At 33.6% G+C, this 22,579-nt stretch overlaps 1 protein-coding gene across 1 annotated transcript in view; it reads right to left on the reverse strand.

Annotated features, from left to right (window-relative positions):
- The window catches only part of rdgA (retinal degeneration A), a 539,333-nt gene extending 527,652 nt beyond the window's left edge, over positions 1–11,681 (reverse strand). The window contains exon 1 of the mRNA XM_089632263.1: positions 11,173–11,681. The gene's annotated coding sequence lies outside the window, so the exon portion shown is untranslated. The remainder of the gene's footprint in view (positions 1–11,172) is intronic.
- Between the last annotated feature and the right edge of the window lie 10,898 nt (positions 11,682–22,579).

Consider the following 22,579-nt stretch of genomic DNA (forward strand, 5'->3'; position numbering starts at 1 on the left):
AGCATCCTTTGGTGAACAGCATGCGAAACAACGTTAAATTTGACAGAAAGAAGACATTGATAAATACTTGTGTATTGTTACGTTGTTTTTAGATTTTGTTTTTGAAACATTAGATAGAATAAAGAGATTTATTTAGAAATTTTATTAATAAAAAAATAAGGTTAAATTCACAAACTTTGTTGTTGCCAGTTGAAAAACACGACAAATTTAGATTAAAAAATAATATTGGGGAGGTTTCTATTATTTACATGTTCATTTTGTCCATGTCTATTTTGGTTCATGAATAGGTTGCTTTTGTTTGCATTTGTAAAAACTCGTCACATTTTTTGACCTCCATTAGACTATTCGGTTATTTTTTACCATCCAGGTTGTTATTCCGGTCACTGTTTACTAAGCTGTATATTTTGACCCCAGTTTGGAAAGGTGTGACAGGTTTAAAACCAGATAAATTTGGCAATCTCCACCGATATCCAATTTTGTGGCGTTCTAAATTGACTCTTTCTAAAATTTCGATACGGAAAATAATATATTTAGTGCGGACACAAATAATTGTTTGTGTTAGCATGTTGAGAATTAAAGAGGGATTAAAACACTCTGACAGTAATCATATCATATTGATACATTTGCGATTTATTGGTCGACTAACTGACTAAATTTGTGCCATTTTCTATTGACATGACCCAACTCACGTTTTTGATTCACTGATAATCAAGAACTTTTCAAAAACGTATAAAAAAAATATTTTCATTTTCTCCTTTTTTCGCTTTTTTATGAATTTTGATTTAACAGTTTTACCTTGAATTTCAATTGATGAAACCTGTACCCGCGTTAATGACACTTTGATCGCGGATCTCTGATGGATTGTGACTTTCCGGGTTTCAAATGGCTTGACGGGTCAACTATCGATATGTCAATCGGTACTTACGAGTACCAACATTGCATTTGCACTCATCTTCAATGATTGTGTTTAGTAGCAACGCCCTATTGACGTTTGCAGACCATCGAGATCCGTGATGATGATTAAACGATTTAGCTTTATTACAATTCTACTAGTTGACTTATACCCGGCCTTTCTAAACTTTTCGACTTTTCTTTAATTTCAATAAATATAATATCCATGTATTATATATGTAAACCTTCCAGAATAAATACTCTAAATTATATTGAAAACCCTATCAAACTCCGTTGCATAGTTTAGAAAAACTAAACGCACACAGACAAACGCAGATATTGACTTTGTTTCAAACTATTTAGAGATGATGTTTTGTTTAGTGACTAAATTATTATATGTAATGGTACAGAAAAGCCCCCTTTATTTAAAGGACATCTAGTCTATTGTCACCTATATTTTATGGTACAAAATAGCCCCCTTTATCAATAGGACATCTAGTCTATATTTTATGGCATAGAAGAGCCTCCTTTATATATAGGACATCTAGTCTATTTGTACAGAAGAGCCCCCTTTATCTATAGGACAACTAGTATATTGTCACCTATATTTTATGGCACAGAAGAGCCTCCTTTATTTATAGGACATCTAGTCTATTTGTACAGAAGAGCCCCTTTTATCTATAGGACATCTAGTCTATTGTCACCTATATTTTTTATTCCCATTTGTTCTAATTACTAATCTGCTTTTCGCGCAGGCTACTGTCTATTTCATATATCGAAGATTTGTTTTATTTGGAAATCATCTAGTTATTTTGAAAATTAATTTATTCACTTCTATGAGTTAGTTCAGCTTCTCTGTTCTTTGTTCTAGTAAATACTAATAGACACAGATAAAATTACATATTTCCATGTTGCATGAATACCTAAAGAGGTTATTAACATCAATTTTGCGAAAACAACCACCAAATCTATCCAATCGTTATTTTATTCATGGTTTTCTTAAGAATCTGGAGGATAATGATTGGATTCTCACCTGTTATAGATAATAACTAAGAACCATTTCCAAAGGCATTTGCAAAGCACCCCTGAAATGCGACTGTAAATAACTATTTTTTCTCCCCAATGGCAGACTTACACCCACCTTACTGCACCTTGAGTTAGTCTAATAGTTCTTGATGTCTTTCTCGTGGGTGAACTAACTATGAAATAACGAACAATAACAAAATACCAATGAAAATTAATTGCAAGATAGAGATATTTGGAGGCGCCTTGTCGAAGTGATGCTGAATGCACCAGGAAAATAGATGATTAAGATGTAAATATTAATGATCATTAATAAGTAATATTTTTAATATTATAGAAACATGAATCGAAACAGCAAGGAAAAAAATGAAACCTAAAGGTAATAAAAGGAAATTTATAAAATTAAAATTAATAATTAGCGTATGTAGCCGGTTAACATATCTGTGATCAAATAAAAAATTTAAAAAGGTCAATATTATAGCCTCTAATCATATCTGAATTATGAACTTATTTAATTTAACTTTGACTTCTTATACATTTGCAGTAGTCGCAATGCACTAGCTATAAAATAATTATAAAACAAATAAAAAAAATTGTCTTACTTTTGAAATGTCTATCTCAAGCTCTTAAAATAGACAGTAACAATATAATATTCAATGGTTTGATTAAATTCTTCTTCAATAATTGCAATTAATATTAATTCTACTAATTAATAATATAAACCCCACTCTGAGAAAATTTGTAGGTTTAGAGTAAACGGCACTTGCAAATTTAATTTAATTGCGCTACATAATTCATTTTTTTAAGTACCTAATTGAAAACTAACTCATTTTTGTATGTAAACATACGACATAATCTAACCTTAAATTATTATTTGAACATAAAAACTTTATTATTCCATATACCTAGCGGATAAAGTGTAAACACCACTTAAACATTTCAAAACGATTTCTAATAAAAATACATTGTTTTTTTTATTATACGAAGTCGTAGAAACCTCAAATTTTGTCTACCGGACAATGTTTACCTACAGTCGGGTGTAGAGGCATGATTAATTAAATGTCCATAAGTACATTCTGCAATCGTCAATCACATGAACGAAGGTTTCCCGCGCAGGTATTGTACCCGAGCCACCCTTAAAGCCTTAAAATCATTGAAGCTTTAATTAGGGTATAGCAAAACAAATAACGATCGCCTCCAGCGGAGAAAGGTTTACGCTAACTTAATGAAGGGTTCTATGCACGAAAACGATACTTATATAATAGTAGTCACATAAAACGAATTTGTATGTTTTGATCTGATTACATTTACTAAAATTGATTTTCATCTGCAAAGTAAAAAAATGTTTATTTATTTCTGAAAGAGCAATAACCACTAATCTTTCATGAAAATTGCATAGTTCTAAAACATTTATCACAACTTTCCTAGATGCAATCCCTATGCACTGTGTCCAGAAACTGGTAGTACAAGCGAGAAACTGGTGAATCTAAATGACCTTTGGAGTCTATTTTGTACATTATTTTTTTCATTTAAGTCCGAAGTTGGATTGTTTTAATTAGAATTTGAAAAAAATCGGTCTCTGGGGGGTTAATATCAGCTTTTTAGTGACTTTTAAAATGCACCGAAGCGAAGACTTCCCCAAAAGTGTTTATCCCTTTAGATGCCAAAAAATGAAAAAAGTTAATAATAAAAAAATGTTCATATTGAAAAAAAATTTTTTTTTTGGGTTTTCCGCGTGATGTAGAATCACCAGTTTTCTGCTTGCACTAAGAGTTTCCAGACACCGTGTATTTGTACCTATCTATCACTCTCGTAATTTTTTTTCTTTAAGTAGTGAGGCACAATAAGTATCTGCAATTCCCGTAACAAGAGAAACTATGTGATCCCCACTGGAATGCTGTGAAGCTGAAAAAGGTGGGAGTGCAAATATGGAGGGAAAATGATGTCTGAAGTACCTGGTTATTCAGATCTGGTCATTACACAAAGCAAACCTTAATCAAAGATTCGATTCTGAATGGTGGTATCTCATCGTAGCGATACTGAACATCTTCCACGCTGTTAGCTTTACAAGTAGTTTGTCTAAAGTAAAAACATACGTACGCAGATTATGTACCAAGTAGTAACCCGAGTGTCAGCTTCAGCTACGATATTATGTAGAGTAGAGTAAGATGTTTATGTAAAGTGCGGCTGAGCAAGCAGGCCAGGCAGGTGCAATTGGATCAGTCAAATGGCCAAGGCGCCTAATACCTAACACATTGCGGTGCTACATAAAAACCAAATATTATTGATTACAAAGTCCTAAGTAATACCTACCTAGGCGTCTTTACAAGGGGCGCGAAAATATTTCTCGGGCCAGGCGCCGTTTGGCTCAGGGCCGGCCCTGTACCTCTCCAAAGTTGTCGATTTTTTAAATCTCACCAGTCTAACTCACTGAAAAGTCACGAGCCGCCCCTGCTTGTTCTTATTATTTCATAAGTAACAGTTTTTACAGATATCAGAAATTTTTCAGAAATCGAAATATCATTTAATTCCTACTTACCTGCAAAAAACTTTATCTTCTTCAAATATATAGCTTCCTTCCAGTCCTTCAATAACTGTCCAACTGCTACAAAATCTTGACAGCCTGCGACACCTGTCTCACTAATGAATGAATACGACACGAAGACAAGAACAAAAATGGGTTATTTCGTTAAAGTTTTATAGAATACTAGCTTTAATATCGCGCATCGTCCGAGAAATAAACTGTTTTTTTTTTCAAAATTAGATGCGATATGTAGCCAAAAAATAGTTTCCATTTTTTTACCCTGAGTTGACCTCCTTAGGCTCTCACTAAAACTACTGAATCCGCTCCACTTATCGCTTTCTAATAGTTGAACAAGTTTCGGTGAGACATTAGTAAGCAATAACGCCTCTAATTGTATAGCTCAATGGGTGTAGAGTCTTATTTTTGCGCCCAAGTAGATGAATATATAAGTAGATAATCTGAAAATAGATGCGATTACATTAACATTCTATAAATTAAAAGCCATGCACATTTCAAGACGTCAGAAGTTAAGAGTTTGCACTGCTTCAAAACGATGAAGATTTTTCTGTACCAGGTACCCAGTCTCTAAGGTTATAAAGAATCACCGTCATAGACTGGAAAGAAATCTTTAGGCCGAGATAAAACAGTTTTGCCCAATTACAGTGTCATCAGAATACGATCCGCGTAGGTGGATTTCTTCTGGCCCGACCTTAAGGGCGCCCACACTTATTCAACCCTCGTTACGAGATATGATGACGTCATGAAGTAGGCACATTCGACATCTGGAGTTTAACGAGACGAGATAACATCATGCCGCTTGATTTGAGTCAACAAGTACCGACCTTGTACCGACGAGCAAAAATTAAGAAGAAAATCAAACTTCATCTCTGCTCTCTTAGCTCTGGTGTTATACCTACATTTACACAAGAGATTCTTTTCATTATTCGTATTTATTTATTTTATTATTTTTTTTTATTTTAGTTTATTTAGGAAACATACAGTTTGACAAAAAAAAATTGAACATAAAATATAGAACATGATTTAAACCAGTTAAGTTCCGTTTATAGTATTTATAAAAGCTAGAAATTAATTAAAAGTAATAAAGTACATAGTGTGTGTGAACAATGATTAAAAAGAGAATACTAATCAATACAGAAGTAATATTTTTAACTTAGGTACATAGTAAGGTTAATTTGGTTTTAAACGATTTAAGGGTACAGTGGAAAATGTCAATATCGCTTAAGACATTATAAGATTTGCAGATACGCCCGAGCAAGGAGTTTTGTGCGTATTTCGATTTGAAATGTTGTATATAAAATAAGGTATTTGATCTGGTATTGCGTTCAGGACAATGAAATGCAACCCTTTCTAACAGGGCTGGGGAGTCAATAAGGCAGTTCACAATTGTGTACAGAAACAGTACGTCAAAAAATTTTCTTCGTTTGTAAAGAGTAATAGGAAAACATTGATGATTTTCAAAACGATACGACAGGTGTTTCAGGAATTTTGTTTGAATATTTTCAATTCGGTTAATATAAGTTTGGTATTGTGGATTCCAAATGATAGATGCAAATTCGAGATGAGATCTTTATGATTTCTTTGTTTGACGCCTACCAGGTGTAGGCGTCAAACAAATAAATCTGTGAGAAATTTGTATACATTTTAACTGTATAACTTCTGTGCATCAGTTTAATTTGTCATTGTCATTATATTGATCTGATTCACACCATAATTTTATGTTTCGCTAACTCGTAGGACAAGCGGAAAACTGGTATATCTGAATCACATAGAGAACCAAAAAAATGAGCATTTCGATCTTTTTTGTTTTTCTTTTCCTTTTTTTCGACAAACTATTTGGTTAAAAGAACTTTTAGAGCCGGGTCTACGCTTCGACGAATTTTAAAAGAAATTAAACAGTTGATATTAACACCATAGCGACCATAATTAAAAAAAATTAACAATAATATCTAATTTCTGTCTAGTTTTACTCGAAAATTAAAGCTCAAATCAAAAAAGTTTTATAACAATTTCGACTCCAAATGTGATTCAGATTCACACTTGCCGTTTGTACTACGATTTTCCGGAATCCGTGTATACGTAAATGTGGTAGCAACAGCTTAGCTAAAAATTTGAGACATTTAATTCAAGTAAAAATCAATATTTTTTTGCAAAATGTTTGTTTTTTGAGGAAATATGTAAAGTTTGCATGCGAGATGAATCCGCAGGCAGGAATTTTAGCGCTCTGTATCTATTAATTTGTAAAGGGGATGAACAAAATTAGTGCCTGAGGCAAAAACGTGTTTACTTCGGATAACGTTTTTATCTTTTGTTATTTTGAATATCTCGAGGCAATAACAGCTGCAGGTCGCTTCCGATCTGATACAGGTACATTAATTTATGAGCGATGGAAGGCATAATCTTTTTTAAGAGATAAATATAGGCCTCTGTGTTCTAGGGGTAAGGCTCTCGACTAATAAACCGAAGGTCATGGGTTCAAATCCCGAGGCGTGAAAGTTAATTTTATTTGTTATTTCACAATTTATTCATTGAAAATAATAATGGCTTTAGCCGTGTTTGATGACCAGATCTGAATAACCAAGTACTCCCAACTAGTTCCCCTCCCCACTACCTTCAGCCTCACAATATAACCCAATTGGGTGTAGCCGTCGAATAAAGAAGCCAGGACCTCCCCACCTTCCTCTTCCCCTTCTCCTTAACAACCTTCAGCCTTACAACATACAGTTGAGACTCTTGTGCGGTATTCAAATAAAAAATATATCTTAATGTGTAAAAATCACGTGTCACTGTGTTTGTACCCGGTAATCTCCGAAACCGCCTAACCTATTTGAGGACTACTTTACAGAAGTCTTGTTATTGATTACCCTTCAGACCACAATTCATGGTACCTATTCAAAATATCAGTACGTTCGGTAACATATAACCTGAAAAAACGCCTCTGAAAGATTGAACCCAAGTCTTGCATTTGCGCCCTGAATACTGAGTATTTTTCAAAAATGCTACTTTACTGAGATCTCAATGTAATTTCAATGAAATTTTGTGAATGTGTATGGTTTGTTCCAGCTTGAAACATAAGATAGTTTTGGATCCGATAGGTGGCGCTGTTGTCGAGATTATTATTATTTTTTTTTTAATTTATGTGATTTTTTTGTTGTTCAGCTCTATCATCCAAAAATACATACAACCACAAAAAAAAAGGCAAAAGGCGGCAAATTCATTATCATAATTAAAACAAAGATATTGTTTACTCTGAAGATTCCATCATTATTTAACTCGTTTATAACATTTAATTTGTATACATCATAAATTAAGAAATTTCATTTCATTTATACTTGAATATGATATGAATAAAAAATGTACCTATTTCGAAATTGTTTTCTTTTGTTCGTATTCATACGGCACTCGGTCATACTATGAAAGACATATACTTAAGGCGAAGCTTAGTGCCTTAGTTAAATCTCTATTTTGATTAATCTTTATAACGAATTGATGTACATTATGAATACCAAAAAATATGCTTTAGATAAATTGAAGGTTTTCCTATCGTTTCGCTTGATTAGAATACAAATAAATAAAAAAATTACTCAATATAAAATATAAATGTAAACAACTAAAAAATATATGGTATGAACCACAGACATAGGAATTAATATACGAGAAGATAATGGCGAGGGGTAAAATCAACTGTTGAAGAACGAAGGGGGTTAAGCTGACTGTGATTCGTCAATAAATCAATCTGACAGTAAATAGGCATCTCGCATTATAATATCACCATTTACTTCTTAAAAGTAAAATCTGCTTTGGAATGAATAGACATTTTTACATGGGAGCGCAAATTACTCGCCACGTTATGAACAAATTTGCGAAGTCCAAATTCGGCAAAAAATTCGGTTGTATTTTCAGAGTCGAATATTTCGTTCGAGTATTTAGTTAAGACACTTTTATAAATGTTCAAAATTTACTTCCCAGCAACCAACCAGCTTTGTGTTTCGCGTCCAGACGTTTCTCGATATGATAGTATAATATGTTTCTAAAACTGATCTATATTATACGATGTGAATATGCTTAAAATAAAGTAAAATAATGCTTATATATGGAATGTAATACGACAATTGGGTTTATTCTCTTTTTCACATCTATTTTTACAAGTTTTCATAGTACAAGTCAACATTTTGCCGTGTTATTTCGTAAAATGAACCGATGATGCCTCGACCATAGTTCGCACAAGAATGATGACGTCACGTTTTCAAATTTCACTTGAGGCCATACGCCAGCCCAGCCGGTTCCAATGGAACCGGTATGGGGAGTGGGGATAATACGCTTTTAATCACTTAGGGCAGGTCTACTAATATTCATATGTCTATGGGTATGAACGCATAAAGGAAACAGCTTTAAAAAATACAGTATTATAGCTAAGATTATCTGTGACAGTTTCACTTGATTAACGTTTTTGCTTTAGTATAAAATTATTTAAAAAATAAATAAAAACAGTTTTGTGCTTGAAATCGACCGTTTCTAAACTCCGGTTGTCAAGCGATTTTAATGCCTATTACCTACAATATAAGGTATACCAAGAATATACACATTTTTGGTTTGTAGCTTCCTCTTAAAGGTGGTTTTAAGAGCGTAGAAAGGTATAGGTCGCATTCTTAATTATTTTTTATCGTACTGAACAATAATTATAATCTGCTGAAATGATCCATATCAAATGAAACGTCAAAACAATATATACGATGCATGTGACTTGCGAATGTATTCTATGTATGCATAAAATATCCTGACACGACAAGTCGCATATACTCAACTTATATGTTTACACGAGTACATATATATTTTTACGTTGAACATTGTAAAATAGTATTACAAGTCGTAGGTGACTTGTAAAATATCTCTCAATTGAACTCCAGATTATAGAATTGAGGTAATGTATTGATTTAATATTGGTATGCTTTAAAAATCGAGCCACATTTAATTTGGTAAGTTTTTAGATTCTCACGGCCAAAAGCATTTTTGTTGTTTGTTTTTGGGGTGTTATGCCGTGTTGCGCTAACTCCTTCTTTAGCCGACGTTTCGGACAGCGTTGCAGTGTCCATCATCAGGGCAGATCCGGTAGATCCATCTTCTAGACACATCTTCGGATCTACCGGATCTGCCCTGATGATGGACACTGCAACGCTGTCCGAAACGTCGGCTAAAGAAGGAGTTAGCGCAACACGGCATAACACCCCAAAAACAAACAACAAAAAAAACACATTTAATTTGTTCCAAATAATGTTCACAGACCGATTGGTGGATTTTATAATAATAATAATAATTGTTTATTCCAGAATAATCTTAAATATTTTTTCCTGAAGAGATTAGTAGAATATAACGTAGGGGCTATATTAGATTTTTAACTTAACGTGAGTTGCGTGTCGTTTGTATGGTTATGATATCGCAAACTTTTGTAATATCGAAAAGCATTTGACCCGAAAGCTTTTCTTTTGGTTTATGGATGTTGTAGTAGAAATAAATAAAACTTTTATTATTTTTCTTTTACATCCCATCGAATACATAAGGCTGAAACGTCAATTGACGATCAGAAAATTAATTTTATTATAATACGGTTATTTCATAAACCGTAAATGTTCAATTATTAAATACCATCTCATTTAGAATAATTTATGTGTCCAATTCGGCAAATTTGTTATGCCTTGTAAAATTCTCATCTTAAAGGAAAATCATGTACACATTATAATAATAATATTTGCTGAAATAACAATGTTCAATCTCCCATTTAAAATTCATTCTGCGTACTTATATACCGGAATAATTAATCTTTTGTTCCCGGAAATAAATCAAGATGGAGAATAATAATAATATAACATTAAATTATATATACTAAATAGGCTAATTACGTACACACGTGTTTGTTTTATTATCAGATAGACAATATACCGTCGATGGAGCTGTTTTACCGATTAAAAGTACACTAATTAATACAATAGTTATCATAGAAATTAAAATTTTGTAACATTTGACAAGCATATTGAAAATAGACATTTTTAAAAGCACCTTTTTTTAGAAAAATTTCACTGTGAATCATTTGAAATAAAAAAAAGAAATATGCTTATTTTGAATTGTTAAATACAGGGTGTCCGGGGGTAAAGTGCAAAAACTACGGGAGTGATTCTTCTTGATAGTACGAGTTAAAAAGGTGAATAACTTTTTTTGAAATTCCACCATTTTAAGGTAGATTTTAGGGAAAAGCGTTGAAAGGTTTGTATGGGAAAATAATAATCCTTATACTTAAAAAAAAATTTAATGGGAAAATAAAATTTTGAAAAAGATAATTAATCTTTTTCACTTATACCTTCATGTAGAATAATCTCTCGAAGTTAGCGTATTTGACCCCCGGACACCTTGTATTTTTCTAAAAATATTAAAATTACTAAGAACGCGTTGTTTCAGAGAATTTTAAACGATTCATCAAATTTCACATTTAATTTTCAAGGACTGTGAAAATTCTATTATTATTTAAAATTTTCGCAGAAATTGGCCCATGTTCATATAGTAATAGAACTTCAGTAGGACTTTCACAGAACTTTTAAATTAACTTGTTAATTGATGAATTGTTCAAATTTCCTGAAACAATCCGTCCTCACTTTTATTGAAATTCTTATTAAATCAGTATTAAAAGGTATCTTAGCCTAATAAAAAAAGAACAATATAAATACCGATATGTGAGTATGCACCATTTTGCTTTTTCCTTAGTGAATGTGAAGTTGAGGGGCGCAGGTACCCCGGGGTCTGCGCAGGGCTCCCAGGGGGGACATATCCTCCACCGTACACCAGTTACCACCCGTAACCACTTCACTTCCTGGCAAATGCACTACCTTCTAATAATAATAATTCGACAGCGCGAACCTTTTTAATTTATTTTTTTCTTTCACAATCTTCTGATGTTTTTTTTGTAGTAACTTATATTATCAGATGTTTTATTTAAGTTGGCGCTTAAAACTTTTATTACATTGATTCGGAAGTTGTTCGAAAGTCACGCTGCTAGCGCCAACCACATGTTACGCTCAGCAACGTGGCCGTTAGTCAGGTGTTTTAACCCTTCTTGTATATGTGTAATTTTTTTTAATTCGTTTCGGGTGATTATTTACGTTTGGGAATGTAAGGGGTGCTTCCCCACAAGAGTGGGGCCCACTGTTTTTGAGTTTCGATGCGTCCTACAGGCGACTGTGCCGGTGGCGAGCGAACGTCTCGACGCTGCGACGTCCCGCGCCTGACTGGCGGTGGCATAGCCGCCCTACCCCTGGCCGACCCCCTCTTCCCTTCCCCACCCACTCGGCTCCCAACACCGCCCTATTTCACCTGGCCACAGCCTCCTACCCTCGCGCTGTCTGCGCCCCGTGCACCCCCGCACCCCACCGCACCCCACCGCACCTCACCGCACCTCGGGTGGAGGCTCGAATCATGAATGACGTATGCACGCTAGTTTGGGAATAGTACAAGTTTACTCGTGTTTTTAAATTGGAAAAATAACGACGCTTGTTTGTAATGATGTAAGCAATCTTCAAAAGTTATGACTCTCTAAAAAACTTATTAAAGTTGATTTAAGTGTAGTTTACGTCGCTTTAAGAAAAAATTAACATGAACAGCTTTTTTAACTTATCTCTTAATTTATCAAAAGAATTGGTGCCTACCAAGAAACAACCATTACGTGCTTAGTAGGAATTTTCCATAAACACTAATCGCACCGTTATTGCCCACCTACACGACAGGTACTGAAAATAAAGTTATTTATTAATTAATTAACACCCTGATGGCCTTTTAATGATTCATATTTTACTGCATAAGACAATGCAAACAAAAGGTTTTTCTTTTTAAAAAAACAACAAAATCAATAACCAGAAATAAAATAAATATAAACATATTACATTATAAAGAATGATTTTCCATTTAGATGTGCATAATATAAGAAAAGAGAAAAAATAAATAATTAACAGTGCAGATTGCATAAAAATTAATAGAAAATTTAGGTAATACGTAATTTACAATAAAGAAAAATGATAAAAATAATAATTTAATTGAAAAATAATTATTGTAATGTTGCTTGTTATTTTTAAGCAGTGATTACATTTGTTTTTTTTTCAAATTACTACTGAAAACTCCAGTCGATTTCTATCATCCATCCCACACAAATATGTTATGTTACTTTTTGGATGGCAATTTTTGTGTTATTTTACGGTGGTGCTATGACTTTAAGGCGATGCCATACGTAGTAATGCAAAATCATGTGTTTTTGGTTTGAAAATTTGGTCGCCTAGAAATGTTTCAGATGCTTTAACTAAATACTGCGAGTAGAATACATCTTGGCCTTTGAAATAATCGAGTATTTTTTAGATAAGTCTTTTCATAAGCCCAGAAAGAAATAATGTAAAGGCCTATGGAAACTGCTTCAAAGTTCAAAATCTCCTACTTACGAACCCATTTTCGGTTATGACAAATCATTATATCACTTTATGGCCATGTTTTTTTCTTGCTTAAATCAAAACAGGCGGATGGTGTTAAGCGAGAATTTAAACCTTATCGCCATCTAAGTTACGGTTGTTATTGATAGCGGCTCAATTTAAAATATTACACGACGTAGTGCATCGCCTTAATGTTAAAAAGGACTACAACTCGTTAAAGATTTTACATTCCAAGAACATAAATAAGTGAAGAACTGCATTACATATAGACATTGCCGTGAAATAAAAATAAACTAAATTTACTAACAGATGATGTGTTATGTTTATTAAATTAAAGAAAAATGGTGGAACCTGTAATTACGTGATTTCTTATTTGTTGTTATTGAAATTATTGAAATGTCAATGTTTTATAAGAAAATAATACATAACTAAACATAGTGAATGTAAACTAACAATACCACCTCAATGCTCAATGATCCGGATGCTCTGAAATTGAATTTCTAAAAACACCGCATGCGCGTCTGTTGGGTTATACTGTAGACACCCATTAGCCAGTCACCGCCATTCAGAATCGAAACTTAATGGGAAACCACATCCGAATAGCCAGGCACTTTCCCACTTCCCTCTTTCAAATCTCCTTCACTCCCCCCCTACCTTCAACCTCACAACATATCCAGGGCCTGCCCTGAGCTAAACGGCGCCTGGCACTAGTAAAAACCTCAAGGGCACTATGTTAGGTATCATTTACTATCAGCGCTTTTGCTCCCTGGCTCTTTGTGCCTTGACAAATCGGCGCCAGACTGCTCCAATTGCACCCGAATAGGGTCGGCCCTTGGAAAACCCCAATTGGGGATTCCATTCTATATCTAACTCCAGACGGTTGGGAGTTGAGTTGGGACTCTTGTGCGGTACTCGCACTGAAAAAAAGCTATTAGGAAGCAATTATTGTAAGCACAATTAACTAATGTAATACGCAAAGGAAATTAATATTCCAGAAATAAACTCACAATCGATTGTTCATTAAACCGCGTGAATCATATAAATGGTGTTTTATTTTATGTGGTTGTTTTGATACTGAAAACACGGAAATTAATGTTTTCCATTTGGAGTTCATTTGACACTTTGGCTATCAACCGCGAGCCGAAATGATTTCTCGATATGTGTTCGACCAAGTCAGTACCCCTTTTTCATTTTATGGCTTCCATTACGCCGTGTGAAATGATTGGTTTTTCAAATATCTATATTCGTCTTTTCATCACTAAGCTGAAATAATATTTTACAGTATCGTAAAGCAAGCTCTCAGATGAAAATAATGTATTTGTATGTGTACTATAGACCAGTGTTTCGCAAAGCGTGTGCCGCGGCACACTTATGTACCGTGGTCATCAGTTGGTGTGCCGCAGAAAAAATTCAAGGTTTTCCGAAGATAATTAGAAAGCGAATGGGAGCAGATGAGAGATTATATCAATCACTCCTGTTTCATACAGAAGTACGATGGCCTTCTTACGTAAAAGTGCTATTTCGGATTTGCGAGCTAAATAATGAGTCCCAGACGATTTTAGAGGCCCAGGGTTCAGATTTTGCTTCTGTGTTTCAAAAAGAAGAATGGGTAATAAAACTTGCACATCTGGCTGACATACTCGCTCATTTAAATGATCTCAACAGAAAAACGCAAGGCAGGAATTCATATATTTTAACGTCTTCGGACAAAATTGAGAGCTTTCGCGCTAAGTTGGTACTAAGCGCGCTCTACACTCGCGGCGCGAACGGCCGCGAGGGGCCGCGAAACGCGAGTGTGGATCTTGTTCACGCCTTCGCAATCTTCGCATTCGCGCTTCGCGCCATTCCCCATTTTTGTCGGTTTTTTGGCCCGCGACAAAGGGTTTGCGGTTTAAAGTCGCGAACAAGACTGAAGCTCTGCGAGTGTGGATGGACACAGTTCACGCGCGGATCGCGGCGTATATTCACGGCGTGAATTCACGGCGCGACTCCGAGCGCAAGTGTAGAGCCAGCTTATGGATCAGCCACGCTGTCAATGGTAGTAATGAATGGTTTCCAAATGTCATGGCTGCCGATTCTGAAACAAAGTGCAGGCTTTGATAGTGAAACACTTGGAGCTATTAGCAGAAAAAATGAACCGTTATTTTCCTAAGTGTGACCTACAACCTATGGGCTGGGTACGAAATTGACTCTCAGATAACATTTCCCTTGGACACTTGCCGATAAACGAGCAGGAAGAATTCATAGAGTTAAAAACTGATCGGACATTAAAACTAAAATTTTCCAAAGTAGAGCTAGCACATTTTTGGCTACATATAAAAAATGAGTATCCACTGCTTTCAAAGCATGCTGTTAAAGTATATATCCATTTGCCAAAACCTAATTATGTGAATTGGGATTTTCAACTATCACTACTATTAAATCAAAAAAAGAGAACGCCCGAGGACGATCAATGAAGAGATGAGAGAAGCCTTATCAACGATTGCTCCAAATGTTGAACGCCTATGCTCAGTTACAGGCTCACATTTCTCACTAAACATCTTTTCATATTAGGTATATTGATTTTATTAATAAATAAATATTACATAAACATTCCTATTATCTTTGGCGTACCTCTAAAATTTCTTGATTTGATAGGTGTACCTTGAACACAAAAAGTTTGCGGAACACTGCTATAGACTATAGGTACATCTCTTACAACCAGCGGCGCGCGTTGGTTTTTAACGATGCTGAATTTTAATGGAACTGCTTTGGAGTAGATATAAATTGAACGAAAATAATTAACTGTATATTAAAATAAAATACTTTGTACACACTACTGTTTATTTAAAAACGATTGACATGTTTCGGAGCCATGTTTGGTTTTTTCGTAAGGATTTTTTTAAATAAATAGTGGTTAGTACAAATTATTTTAATTTATTATTTTTTTGACGTCACAAAGTAATTTTTCAATTATTAAAGAAATAATGAACTTTTTTAAAGCCACTATTTTCATATAAATTATCTATATGCTTCGAAACCAAAGCTTCCTTCATTAGGATACAGAGTATAATGTATCCCGCTGTAAGAAACTTTTGAATCTGAAACATTTACATTATTTTAATATTTATTCGAAAAAGAAATGTACAAGATTAACAAAAAAATATGTTGCACTGTATATAAGTAAAAAAAAATTATAATTATATATATATAAACGATGTACCCCTATAATCAAGCGAAGCTCTTGTGTTTGTTTATTTGTTAATCATCATCACCTAATTTACAAGACACACAAAATGTTTATTTTAGATTAACACTACGCAGGAAGCCCTCAGGGCTTATGTCATCTTTGGGGATACTGCGTGGGTGTCTTTAAGGACAGGAAAGAGATGATAATATAGTATAGGAGATAATACTTAACAAAGTAACTAACAATCACGCAGTTTTTCCGCAGGGACAGGCAGAGAAGACCGATCAACTTGGTCTTGGCACACACTTCTTTCCTCGTTCAAATTCATACATACTCTTTTAATATTCTGACTATCGACATGGCCCGACTCAAGTACATTATTCTCAGAATCGTGCCATGTCTTCCTTGGGCGTCCCCGACTTCTTCTAGCATTCATACTTGCGTCATATATTCTCTTTGCACTCTTTTCTTCGCTCATTTGCTCTACATGCCCAACCCATCCCATCCCAGAGAGGAAAAATTAGTTTCAATATTGAAGATAAATAGAAGGAATATACATACGTATGCAATAGTTCCAATGCGATACTCCTAAATAATAATATTATGTTAGGTAAAAATATCGTTCTAGTATTTCCTCGGTAGTCTTTTATAAAAAATGTCGATATTTGAAATGATATAAAAAAAAACTAAAATAGATTTAAAACCTAATTCGATATTTATTCCAAAAATTTATGATATACAAAAAAGATCACAAATTTAAAACACATATAATGAGAAGTGGTAAAAAAGAAAAATATCTATAAACAAGTAACTACTAGGTAGTGGCAATAACAAATATTAAAAGAAAATAAATAACACGTGTACATTAAAGATTTTAAAAGGTGACATTATTGTGTAATTTTTTATAACTAGAAAATGTTAATGTTTGAAGTATTACATGGTCATGGGGTCAGTTTTACTTTTGGTTTTATATATCGTAAGTAACGTGTGGGTACAATGATGGCAAGAAAATTAAAAATACGTAATTCATTGTTAACAAATTTAATTTCAAAAACTGCATTGTAATATTTTTTTTTACATTGGTTCAAAATTAACTTTTTTATTAAAAATTTAAAATGAAAAATTCGTGAACTGGAAATATTTTTGGAGAACTGAACAGATAATCTCATTTGGAAGACGTGATTTCTTCTAATAGAAAGATTTTAAGATACCAGTACAAATAAGGTATTTTATTATGGCGTCCGCACGTCACTGCTTACAAGAGAAAGAGAGTGTTAAAAGATAGTTAACAGAAAGGCATCAAACACAATGTGAATATAATGTTGCACGAAGCATTCACAACAGCAGAATAGTTTCGATGAATGGTTAAGGGTTGCAGCACTAAATAACATTGTCGACATTAAGTGCTATGGTTCAATCGTTTCACTGTTAACGCTAAGCTATTTAACATGTAAAATTTAACGATTGATTTCCACAGAAAACGATCGGATTCTGACTACAAGTTACTTCAATCTCTGAAAAACTACTCGTATGTAACAGTGGAACATTTAAAAAGCGATATAAAGTCATGAAAAGTGATAAAACAAAAACAAGGATAAATAGGTTACGCCGGTTAGGTTTATACTTTTGTTTTTTTTTTTAATAAATAATTATAAGCAATAGTTAGTCGCCTGAAATATCAATACAAATTTAAAATATCTCCTGAGTAAAATAATTGTTGATTGAGGTACTAGTACAAATTGAATTATTTATGCATAAAACCTTTATGCATAAAACCTTGTCTTATAAACATTCGTTTATCATTAAAAAATAATAGTTTTTTTTTCATTGTTTTTTATGACTTTACATAACTTTTAAAGGTGTGTTGATTTATCACGGAATGGTTTTCAACACTAAAATTTGATCGAATATGTTTTCCATGCATAAAGAGCGATTTGCGTAAAATCACGTTCAATGCATTTTTAACAAATGTAACAAATCCTCATTAAATCTTTTTTTTAAAAAGAAAGACTAACATTCCCGGGTAACGAATAACCTGACAATACATAAAAATCTCCTACTAACACCACAGTAAGCGGAAAATGTTTCTTGTGTTGTGATGGAGGATTTATCCAGCTGAGGAATTGAACTCACGACGCGGAACCTAAACGTGATGTCAATTCAGCCACTGACCGGTTATATATTTTCATGGTTGGCCAAAACGTTGGTATCAATACATAAGCAAACTGTTTTATTTGAACCAGATAGCATCAGCGAAAATACTGCATCGTGAAAAGTTACTATCATAGAACTGGATAATTACGTTCAATCAAATTAGCTAAAGTTAAATGATATCTACGTTTTTGATTTATAGCTTGGTAGTTGGGGTTTGATTGTCATTGATTTTTAGTCTTTTAATTTATTACTGTTTTTACTTTATTTATTTATTTGGAAAAGTTGACAGCAAATCTTTAATTATATAATGATACAATAATAATATTATTAATTATGCCAATTATGAACTTTCCACTGATGAATAGTTAATGGTGTTACAATGGTGTACAATGGCATAGAGATGTTCTCTTAAATTAATTTCTTGTTTAGTTTTAGTAACAATATGATTAAGAACTTCAGGCTTTCTAAAGAATAATGACTAAGAAATAATATAACAATAGATTACTCATATCAACTCATACTTAGTAAATAAGTTAGCTTTACATCAATCTTCCTTTTTGTATCTAGCTGAAGTCCTGGAGTTTTATCAAAATCAGATGTGGACAGTAATTTTCCACTTTTTTGAACGTTCAAAATCTCATCAAGAAGTATCAGAATTCTGCTTAAGTGGAGATAAATGTGTGTTGCTGTGGTTTTGAGAAATCTTATATAAGCAGACCCCTTCCTCGTGTTTTGAAGGTCAAGTGAAAAAAATTTCATCAATCTCGGAATAAAACTGTAGAATAATAAAATAATAAAATTTAATAAATCCACGCCGCCGTCCACGGATGCTTCACTTTATATACATGGTGTTAAGGATCGTACATGTTTTTTTTAATATTTTTGTTCAAAACAAACAACTACAAATTTTTAAAGCGTTTAGCTGAATTTTAAAATAGTGTTACCGGAGGCCACAATTTAATTTACATATTTAACTCCAAAAATGTTAGAAATCTCTGGTTAAAGTAATGGAAGTACCTACGTTCATTAACACCCTGTATAGATTTGCTTAATAACAGTGTCTACATAATTGAATGAAAGTTGGGTGCCACAATATCAATCGATAGATCAGGTCATCTAGCACGATCGATGGAACAGTTCACGTCGAATAAATTAAGAGCACTTTGTGGTTGTGAAATATAATATGTTTTTTGGCGATCTGCAGTCATGCTATCTCATCAATGGCAAGTTACCGACGTTATAGATAAAAACCTTTATCCATCGACAGTACTAGATACCCTGTGGCACTTTCAATAGCAATTGTAAAACACGCATATAACCTATGGATCTACTTTTTACCTACGTGTAACAGGGACGTAATTTAACGTTGCTAACGAACTTTCGCGTGGTCGATGAAAAAACCTGTAAACGATCAAATACGTTACAGTAGAACATTACTAGGGGTAAAACCGGCAGCATTTTGTAGATATTTGACGGTGATTTTACTGAAATAATAATTGCTTATACAGAGTTTTCCAATAAGAGGTGTTATTTTGATATTCAATCGTAAAAGATCAATGTTTTCATTGCTTGTGTGGCACGTAGCGCCGTCTTGTTGAAAGTAAACGCTGTCCAGATCAATACCATCCAATTCCGGCCATAAAAAATCATTAATCATCTCTCGATAGCGCAATCCATTCACCGTAACTGTTGCTCCAGCCTCATTTTCGAAAAAGTAAGGTCCAATGACTCCGCCGGACCATTAAAGGCACCAAACAGTCACACGTTGAGGATAGAGAGGCTTTTCAACAATAACTCTTGGGTTTTCCGAGCCCCAGATGCGACAATTTTGCTTGTTGACGAAGCCACCGAGGTGGAAATGGGCCTCATCACTCAAGATGATTTGCATTTGATTCACTCAAGTGAATGAGAAGTTGAAGCGTGTATCGTTCCGTTTTTATTAATGGCGTAGTTTCTACTTGTCAAATCTCAAAAAATGACAGCTTCAAAAGTAACATCTACCAAAATAGCGGACTATTCAAAATAACATCTCTTATTGGAAAACTATGTATTTACAAATAGGTACGTAGATTAATTTCCTATTACTGATTCGACCGATTCGACCAATAAACGCCGCCATATCAAATTGTTCACTAATGAAAAATAGGCTTACTAACATGCACTGTTTTTGGGTACACATACACGTAGAAAGTTGAGTAATGCTGATTTATTAAAAAAACTCTTAAACTTATTGGTAATCATATTAAATACGGGACTTCAAGCCACTTCCTGATAAAGTGTTTGTAATATAGAAACACGTGTTCATACACCCGCGTTTGTCTTGATAATATATATCATGACGAAAGACAAACATGTTAGGATTTTTATGAACACGTGTTCTGACATCATGTCAAAATATTACTATTTTACTTAAAGTTTATCAGGATACCTATCAATTAATTCGTAAGCAGGATAAATGATTTGCTAATATTAAATATTTATGTTTTTTCGTATAACAATTCAGTCGAAAATTTGTCTATTATATATAATATTAAAAATTAGCTTGAGTTATTTGTGAAAGCTTCTAATGCCGTAAATAATTGAGGATTACACTAGAAAAAATAGATCATTTTCTGTTTTTCAATATTGAGTACGTCCTTAAGTCTATAATAAATTATCTTAATATAGAGATGGTTTTAATTAATTTGTGTCAATAGTAACACCTAAATATTTAATATTTTCAGCTTTGGCGAGTTCGTTGCACAGCGAACATGTTACTTGATCGCAATTTATTTTTTTGATTGTAATTTTAAGGTTATCGTGAGGTTTGTTTTTGTACAAAAGTTAAATAAAAGTGTTGCCGTAGTTTAAAACGAGTGTGTTACATTTTAGCCACGTTGAAACATGCACAATACATCGTTTAATAGTTAATTAACCTAAAATCTAAAAAGTATTTCATGTTATCCACAATTGAAACAGTAATTAAGTATGTATTTTCGTGAAAACATGAAATAATTTTTATAACTGCTCGACGAAAATCAACCTCTTGAGCCGGTTGAAAGAACGCTAACCTATTTATTCACCGATATGCATCTTTCAATCTACCGATAAGAAATTTCAATTTATGAAAAACTTTCCATATCGTATTTTATATGCATTGAGTTATTTAACTGTTTTACGTAGTCATAGTGGTAGTTTAGTTGCAATAAACTCGTAATAGTTGCTTTTAGTTCAAAGCAAAAATTCCAGTGTTATGAGGCATAGCTAGATTTAGACTGTTTGACCTTATTATGTCTTCCGTGACACTATATAAAATACGTTTGTTTGTTTCAGATGGAGAACAATCGCTTGTGCGGTTGCAACAGCGACTTGAAATTTACACAACTCTCAGGTCAGATGTGTAATTAGTATTAGTATACACATCTGCCCTGATGATGTACACACACTGTAACGCTGACCCAAACGTTTGCTAAATAATGAGGTAGCGTAACATGACAAAATACCCCAAAAATAAATCAACGTAATACTTTTGGCGGTTATAATCTGAAATCATAACGAAATTTTAATTGTTCAAATACAAAATATTATAAACTAGTAACTATACACTTTTAAATCTATTTTCTGTATATGTATATATGGCTATTGTAAAAAAAGTAATAGGCAATAAAATATCTTATCGATTTGCATCACACGAAATATCTGTCAAGCCTTTGTTGTTAAAACTCTGTTTTGATCCATATCAAATATCCTCAAAATAAAGTGTGGTGGTATTCATTTGTATCTAGGGTAACTAACTCCATTCGGTTCTTGACTACCCGAAGAGTAAGTTAGTCATCGAGCGAATACGCTCTGCCACACTCTGCTTCGGAGCGGCGGTACCACGCGCCGCTCCTGGCGCCGGGCAGAAAAATCTCACAATGGACTGCACTATAAACCGTCGCCTTACTTTCGGACTTTACTTTTCTGCGCAGCGGCCTGGAGTAGCGCGTGATAGTATTATTACTACTTATATAAGTAATTTAAATTGGGTTGTTGAATAAGTTCGAAAGGTCGTACATAAGTATTATATTATTCTGCAATATTTACGATAAGGTCTCGAATAATCGCTTTTGTTATGTTATAAGGAGATTTTCCAGTAAATGACACAAATTAATCAACTACAATTCAAATACAGGGTTTTCCAATAAGAGGTGTTATTTTGAATAGCCCGTTATTTCGGTAGATGTTACTTTTGAAGCTGTCATTTTTTGACATTTGACAAGTAGAAACTACGCCATTAATAAAAATGGAACGATACACGCTTCACAACGTATTGAAATTATTAAAATTCACTTGAGTGAATCAAATGCAAATCATCTTGAG

The sequence above is a fragment of the Hesperophylax consimilis genome, chromosome 5, assembly GCF_061612785.1.
Source record: "Hesperophylax consimilis isolate HC1 chromosome 5, BYU_Hcon_1.0, whole genome shotgun sequence".
NCBI lineage: Eukaryota > Metazoa > Arthropoda > Insecta > Trichoptera > Limnephilidae > Hesperophylax > Hesperophylax consimilis.